The sequence below is a fragment of the Tachyglossus aculeatus genome, chromosome 24, assembly GCF_015852505.1.
Source record: "Tachyglossus aculeatus isolate mTacAcu1 chromosome 24, mTacAcu1.pri, whole genome shotgun sequence".
NCBI lineage: Eukaryota > Metazoa > Chordata > Mammalia > Monotremata > Tachyglossidae > Tachyglossus > Tachyglossus aculeatus.
This window is the reverse complement of record NC_052089.1, coordinates 13915453-13924440: the sequence shown is the minus strand read 5'-3', so window position 1 is coordinate 13924440 and position 8988 is coordinate 13915453. Positions and strand designations below refer to the sequence as shown.

The window sequence follows — 8988 nt, the reverse complement described above, 5'->3', positions numbered from 1 at the left end:
GGAGACATGATCCCTATCCTCAAGGAATTCACAGACATTAAAATAAATAATTACAGAAATTAAAATAAATCACAGGTAGGGGGGAAAAGAATATAAAAGTGTGCACAACCAGGGATGGGTGCGAATACCTAAGTATTTAGATAATAATAATAATAATATTTGTTAAGTGCTTACTATGTGCAAAGCACTGTTCTAAGTGCTGGGGGGAATACAAGATGATCAGGTTGTCCCACGTGGCGCTCACAGTCTTAATCTCCATCTGACAGATGAGGGAACTGAGGCACAGAGAAGTTAAGTGACTTGCCCAAAGTCACACAGCTGACAAGTGATGGAGCCGGAATTAGAACCCATGACCTCTGACTCCCAAGTTTGAGCTCTTTCCACTGAGCCACGGTGCTTCTCTGATGACACAGAAGTGCTTAAGGCACACGTAGTAGTCGTGGCTGAGTGGTTAAGGCAATGGACTAGAAATCCATTGGGGTTTCCCTGCGCAGGTTTGAATCCTGCTGACTACGATTTTGTTTAGAACAGTGCTTTGCACATAGTAAGCGCTTAATAAATGCCATTATTATTATTATTATTAAGGCAGGAGAGGGAAATGTATAATGGGGATTCTCTTGCTTCTCTTACCACTTTCTTTTCTCTGCTGCATGGTAAGTAGATGCAGCTTTGTGGCTCAAGGACTCCAGGTAGAAACAAATACATTATGGGTCTCCAGGAAGACACCCTGGTAAGCAAGAGAGGGAAGCTGAAGGTCTAAGGCAAGCAACCATCCCACCCCTTCCCTCCAATTTACTGGATGCATCCAATTTTTGGATTCCCCAAGATCATTTTACATGATTATACAATGTTGATTTAGATTGAGAAGGATGGGATGAGAAGGATCCACCGCTACCCTGAAGCTTATACGTCTCCCTGTAGGGATCAAAAGAAACAATATCACAGTCCCTTCATTAAATACTAGGAGAATTGTTCATGTTCCATATTGCATTCCTGAGGCTAATTTTCTCAATTATTTGAATTTGGATAGGAGCCATGAGCTGAAAAATGAAATGTGATCAGGTTTGGTTTGCAACTACTCCCTTAGTGTAATTGCAATAGGGTAAGCCAGAGTGACCCTAGGATTTTCAGATAATTTTGCATGATGCTTCTAATTTGGAGAAACAGAGTTTGCAGTGTTTGCAAATGGTACTAAGATAATATGGAGTCAGCAAAATCTCAAAGGAAAACCCAGGTCAGAAGCTCATATATATGCTGAACTGACCAGGTCAGAAGCTCATATATATGCTGAACTGATGGGTTTCCTACTCCACAGCTGCAATGCTTCTATCTCTTCTTCTACCCACTGGGGCTAAAGAAGGTTCAATTTATTTCATGTAGTGTCCTTTTCCTTATTCAGAGTTTATTTGGCATAAAGACTATGTTTTTTAATTAGACACAAAAGCCACAATAAAATGGGGCAAATTAAACAAATGGAAAGTTGCCCATTTTTCCTGAAAGTATGGGGATGTTTCATTCATTCATTTATTGAACGTCTGGCAATTAGAGAGAGAATATTTTTTTTTTCTTAATGGGAGATTTATTCTAAAAGAAGTACAGATCTTCAAAGTTGCTGGCAAATTAAGTTTCCTAAGTGGTTTCAGACTCACTGAAAGCTGTCCAGAGTAGTGGGGGAAGACAGCAGTATAAGCAGCTGCATATGTGTCTAGTAGCACCTTAAAGAGAAGGTGTGTGTGGTGGGAGGAATTAAAAAGAATGAAAGAACAGGTTTATGAGAGAGGGAAGCATCAAACATGATTATTTTTTGCTCAATACTGACAGTTTAATAAATGCAAATTGAATAAGAAAAACTAGATTCTCTGATGTAAGTCCAGTTCAGCTCTATTGGCCTGTGAAAATTTAACATTACTCATCCAAGAACAAACATTAAGGTACCTATCTCTAATTGATTTTTTTCTTAGTATTTAGTATTTCGTATTTCGTAGATTACAGATTCTCCAATGGTCCATATTCAGTAAAATATATGGATCTTTTCTCTTTCTTTTGTCTCATCCTCTCTAGTTACCTGACTCGATTTTTCCACAAATTTATGACCCTGATAACAACATGTTTACCATTTCTTTAGCTAATTAAGCACAATTATTATCAAAGAGATTAATGTAGAAATGCAAATCCTATCTGATCACAGTTAATGACACCATTTTCCTCGAAATGTCTGGTCATCGATATTACTTTGCATGTGAAATTTAAAACAAATTTCCATCCATTCAGTCATTGAGTGCTAATAACCTTGCCATTTGGATGAAGCCCATCATATTTGTTCATAACGGGTTATATCAAATCTTGATTTCTCACTGGTGCATTGGCTGCTTAGACCTTAACCTCAAGTGCTCATGATCTTTTGCAAAGTTTCAGCCAATAGGAATCACAGCTGCAAAGTATTAGAAAAACCTGGAGGGGGGTAGATTTTTCTGGGTCTTATCTTGCAGAACCTCAGAATTCATTTTCTTACTTTTGAAGCATGTGAAGAGCTCTTAGAGCAGTGCTCTGCACCTGGTAAATCCTCAAATATCATTTACTGATGGCAAAGATGTTCCTCAAAGAAACTTCATTCAGAATCAGCTACGGGAGATGGAAACATTGACTTTGTCATGGAGATCAACTCTTCTGGACCTTTCCAACTCCATCTTCAACTTAAGTTCTATCTGCCCCTTTCTTGGCCTCTATTATAAACAGCAGCTGCTGGAGAGGTATCTTTTTCTTCCATTTACTTCATTCAACTGCCAAAAGCTTAGTCTAAATGCTTTCCGGTTTTATCTCTAAGAGACTTGGCAGAAACTGAGTTCATTTAGATCTCTAATTAAACAACAGAATAGATCAGTTTCCTTCCAGTTGGGTCTTGGCCATTTCACTGGGGCAGCTCTGGAAGAGAACACATCTGGCCACCCCAGTGCCACCCCACTAGGAACAAACCCTGCAAACAGATTTTTCACCAGAATTCTCCACATAAGTCTATACGGGCATGAGTGACAGCATTGGCCCAAGGGGCCATGCGGTGTAAATTATCTGCAGCAGAACAACTTTTTGCCAAAGAGGTGGTCTGACAATGGAGGACAAGAGTTTAATGGAACTTGTCCTTTTCCTCTCTCAGTTCTTTGGGTTTCATTTCACATCTCTGTGGTGGGAACAGTGAAGCAGAGCAAATAACTAGCATAAAGTGGAAAAAGTATAATGTGTGAATAGGTTCTCTATTGGGATTAATAGGATGATTGGCAAGGTTAGTTGGGCTTTAGGTCTAGGTAATTAAAAGGAAGTTCAAAGAAAATTTACTGGAGTTTTAAAACGATCAAGTTTATGGTTTTCATATAATTATCTTGAAGAACTGGTACAACTGAAGTAGAGGCTTGTGAAACCAGAAGTAGCTCTTACGTTAGGCATTTTTAAACTACCCTTACACTACAAAGGTATTTCTGTGAGGAATGGCCTTTCCTCTCAGACTTAATTGCAAATAATAATTATGAGTGACCACTACTCACTGTGTTTATCTACAAATTAACTATTTTATTTTCATGGCAGGAATGACCTCTGAGATTTCATAATCTAACTGAAATAAAATGAATGTCTTTCAGATTCCAGAACCTAAAATAATATCTATTGACTGCTGGCCCTGTAAAAAATCCATCTGACATTAGTCACTGACATTTTTGATTGATAATTCTGACATTCTAATAGTTATAATTATATTCAATGTATCTTTAATTCCCTGTGTGTATTGAATTGCATTGAAGAATATTCATTCAGTCATATTTTTCACTCTAAAAGCATGGCTTGTCATAGAGGGGAATGTCCAGTGTGAGGTGGACTGAATTTAAGAAGCACTTAAATCATCCTTATTGAGGATGAATTTACGCTATGGATTAAGTGATAATATGATGCTTTTATTTGGCACAGTACTTTGGAAATGTTCATGAGAAAGAGAAGGGACTATCAATTCCCTCATTTACTTTTGTTGCGGGTAGAAATGGATACTTTCAAGGAATTTTGACTTTTTTTGGAGAGCCACGTGCCTTTATGTTGTCCCCTGGTATTGGCACAGCTCTAGAAGAGTTCCAGTCTACCTCACCCAGGACTGGAGGTCTCCAGTGCTTAGAACAGTGCTTTGCACATAGTAAGCACTTAACAATTGCCCTTATTATTATTATTATTATATGTAAATTAACCTCCTCTCAGCTTGATGGTTAAAGACCCTCAACGGTGAAATATTTGGAAGAATTATCTATCTTTTGGTAACTTTTTTTAAATGGTATTTGTTAAGTTACTATGTGCCAGGCATTGAATTAAGCACTGGGGTAGATACAAAATCTACCCCACGTAGGGCTCACAGTCTTGGCTCAGTGGAAAGCACACGGGCTTTGGAGTCAGAGGTCATGGGTTCAAATCCCGGCTCAGCCAATTGCCAGCTGTGTGACTTTGGGCAAGTCACTTAACTTCTCTGTGCCTCAGTTACCTCATCTGTAAAATGGGGATTAAGACTGTGAGCCCCACGTGGGACAACCTGATCACCTTGTAACCTCCCCAGTGCTTAGAACAGTGCTTTGCACATAGTAAGCACTTAATAAATGCCATTATTATTATTATTATTATTAATCCCCATTGTACAGACTAGATTACTGAAGCACAGAGAAATTAAGTGACTTATCCTAGTTTACACAGCAGACAAGTCGCTGTTGTGTGACCTTGGAAAAGTTACTAAATTGATCTTTGCCTCAGTTTCCTCATCTACAAAACGTGGAGTAAATAACTGTTCTCCCTTCTCTTTAGTCTGAGCTCCATTCTGGGTAAGGACGGGGATTTGATTACCTCGCACCCGCTCCATTGGTTAGCACAGTGCTTGACACACAGGAAGCACTTGAGAGTGCAACTATCATTATTAGACACACAGATCCAGATTTGGTTTTTGTCATAATGCATTCTCTTTATGACAAAGTAATCTAGCCACAGGCTAAAAGGAACTTAGTTTTGCGAGACCTCAAATCTTAATTTGTGTACTCAAGAGTTACAAACTTCTACGTTTAAAGGAGCACCCTAATTTAAGATGGAGGCTTAGCTGAGGGAATATTATTTTTCTAAGTCTACTGGATCATCCAGTCCACAGTCTGCAACCTGAGGCTCGGGAGCCATATCTGGGTCTTCCTGAAACAAAATACGAGTCTTCAGTTGGGGAGGGAGCAAGCTAAGGTATTTAAAGGCACTAAATTTGCAGGAAGTAGTAGTAAGCTACCTTAGTGTATGTTTTAACTGTATGATTGGCTCTTTGAATACTAACTGCGGAATACTTTCATTTTGGTTGGCTCTTCTAAATAAAAAAAAGATTGCCAGCCCCTCACCTGACCCATTGAAAATTTAGAACTCGGCTTAAAAATGCGTGCTGTCTCAGACATCTAAAAAATTGGAGGTCTCCATTCAGTGCAGGAAACACACACACACACACACACACACACACACACACACAATATGCTTATTTGAGGGAACCATACCAAGAAGTACTGTTCTCTTAAAGATTCAGAAGGATTTATTCTTCAACTCAGCACCAGTATCATCATCATAGGGGTCTGACCAGACTCCCTGTTACCTTAATAAATCATGAAGCCAGAAAAATCAATGGTATCAATGAATTGAATCAAATGAGAGTTTTTCGGTTCTACCATTCCACTCATGAAGCTGAAAGCTTCTGCTGTCTCAAGTTCATAAAATTTCCTTTGAATAGATAGGTCACTGCCATTCAGGGCAACTCCACAGAATCAATGTCAAACAAACCACGTGAGATGATGGATTTTTTTCACATCAAACTGTCAGTGTGTCTCCATTCTCATACTATATTTACTACCACTATAATACTTGGAATTGATATTTTACATCAGACATCACACCAAGCGTGAACCCAAGGGCCTATTTGACTGTTTTTCTACCCATGGCAACTTTGGAGGGTGTTTTAATTCTATGAATGTAAAAGACTGAATTCCTTGGTTTTTTTAGATGGTGTTGAACATACATATCCACAGGCAATTTGTACTGTGACAATTATTTCCAGGAAGTAGGATTTATGTATTGATGTAGCATTTTCTCTCCTCCAGTTTATCTATTTAAACCAGCTACCTCCTAGCTGAGTGCTATAAATCGACAAAACGTCACTAGATAAGCTGGCATCAGTCATTCTATGATGGGGAATGCTGTGGGATTTGTTAGGGAGTGAAAGTGACTGAACAACTCATAAACCCTTCCAGACACAAATATCAGTAAGAACGGAAAACATCCTTGGAGTACAGGCGACGCTATAGGGTTTGTGGCCAACATGGAAATATCCCATTGGACATTTTCTTGAAATGCATGCGAATGAAGGAAGAGCATGGATAAATGACCTCTAGGGGAAGGTAAGGGACCCAAAAGAGATAGATAGGTCAAGCATGCTGAGTAGTTATATCTGTGCTTCAGGGACTTTGTCCTACCATAATATAATGATATTTGACCTCATCCTACCTCACCTGGATATGAACAGCAGGATCGTGTCAGTGAAAAATGGACCTGAATTTTAAACTCTCCTAGTAGAATACCAGCACTCCTGTTTGTCCAGTAGAAATAGGACTGCTCTGACAATCAGTCCTGGGGTATAATACTGGTTCTGGCTCTAGGTGGCTAACAAGTGTAGCTTGTACATGGACTTTGTGATGGAATGCACCCCTGTCCGCTTACTCGCTGAACTCCGGGCCCGGACAGCAATGTCTCCGGACTGTAAGCTCACCGTGGGCAGGGAATGTGTCTACTAACTCTGTCGTATTGTACTCTCCCCAAGCCTTTAGTACAACACACAGCAATCAATCAGTAAATCTCCTGATTGATAATTGGCAGGGACAAGAGGCGGCAGGTGTTGAGCTGAGATGGTCAATTCCTCTGCACAAGTTCCCGGAACTGAAGTCTCAGGACCAATGATCTTCCGTGAACCCTGACAGGAGACTCCATAATACAGAAAACCTCCAAATCCACAGAAAGTGCTCCCAAACATTGGAATAGTTAAGGATATTATAAGGTCCATCCCTATCCATGACTAAGAAAGTCAAGAGGGTAACAATGATCCTCTTCCTTCAAACATTCTGTAGTACCACCGTTTGATACAGAATAGTAGATTGCAGAAGTTACTGGTCTGACTCCCTTGGCAAACTTTCCCAGTTTGTGTAGCTGTGCCTGAAAAAAGTTGCTGAATCATTGATAGACCCCACCACAAAATGTTTATACAAATACTGTTCCCTGTCTAGATGGGTTCACCATCTGAAAGTGCTTTCCCATGTCTCAATTCCCTCCACACCTTTCACCCCATTAAATAGCGTGGAAATATCCTAGTTGCCATTTGTAGTTGGACTTTGGTGATGAAACTCATGTCTCTTTATTGAAATAGAATAATCAATCAATCAATCAATCGTATTTATTGAGCGCTTACTGTGTGCAGAGCACTGTACTAAGCGCTTGGGAAGTACAAGTTGACAACATATAGAGACAGTCCCTACCCAACAGTGGGCTCACAGTCTAGAAGCCTTTTTCATATATGCAAACCCACAGATAGGGGATCCTATGGATTGTGAGAAACTACCTTCCTTCTCCTATCCATGGGATTGATAACCAGTCACAATGTTAGTACTGGAAGTAGCAGATGGTTTTCAATATCCTTAAAGCAGTTGCTGTTTTGTTGGTTTTTTTTATGATATTTGTTGAGGGTTTATTATGTAGCAGGCACTGTACTAAATACTGGTTAGAAACAAGCCAATTGGGTTGGACACAGTCCATGGATCCATATGAGTCTCGCAGAATTTAATCCCCAGGTTACAGATGAGGTAACTGAGGCACAGAGAATTTAAGTGACTTTCCCCAGGTCGCACAGCAAATAAGTGGAAGCTAGGATTAGAACCCAAGTCCTTCTGACTTCTGGTCCCCTGCTTTATCCACTGGGCCCTGCTGCTTCTCACCTGCTCTCATATGCTTCTCCTATCTGTTTGACGAGTCACTGCCCATTGGTTGAGGCTGACCATCAATTCATTGTGTTTACTTTATGTCCCAAACTGATTCATTCCTGTTTATTTTATCCTGAAGCTCGCTACTACCATTTTTCAGATAATAAATGTGCTTCCCCTAATCCCAAGGATACCTTCAATTGATCCTGTCTCTGACTTGATTTTGCTTCAGTGGCACATTAAAATGATGTAGTCACACTGCTTTCAATCAAGCTATTTCAAAATGCTTAGCAGGTACTCATAAACAGTGTTCAATAGGTATTTAAGTGAGTCCAAATCGACTTCTTTGTAGGAAGGATTTTTCTGGAAACCCAGCATTGCCTCCTTTTACTCTGCGTTTCATAAAAAGTTTGAGGAGTGATCAAAGGACCACCTAGCCCGGGCTCTGACTCTGACGGTGGCTTGAAAGGATACTGGAAAGTAATGCTATGGCTGCAATCTGACGAATCAATTAATATATGGCTCCTCAGATTTCATATAAAACCTCCACAGTTCCCTCCCTCTAAAAATCCAACAAACCACAGCTCTCCCTACATTCAAAGCTTTCATGAAATGCCACATTCTCCAACCAGACTTCTCTGGCCAATTTCCAGCACCTTAAATCCTATAAACTCATCAGCCATCTCGGCAGGCAAGTCCAACCTATATGGCAAGTCCATGCTTACCTCTGGGGAGAAGGTGAGAGTAACATGCTCCTCTTAGTCCATGCTTACCTCTGGAGAGAAGGTGAGAATAACATGCTCCTCTTATCTGTTTCCTTATCGCTATTATTATTATTATTAATGCTAAACAAATACCATTATTATTATTACTAATAATAATAATGGTATTTGTTTAGCATTTGCTATGTGCCAGGCACTGTTCTAAGCACTGGGATAGATACAAGGTAATCAGGTCAGACACAGACCCTGTCCCACATGGGGTTTAC

General features: G+C 39.8%; 1 non-coding gene across 1 annotated transcript; it reads left to right on the top strand.

Annotated features, from left to right (window-relative positions):
* The first annotated feature begins 433 nt into the window (after positions 1-433).
* On the top strand, positions 434-515 carry TRNAS-AGA. Its single transcript has one exon. It is a non-coding gene; the product is annotated as a tRNA-Ser (tRNA).
* Positions 516-8988: the final 8473 nt, after the last annotated feature.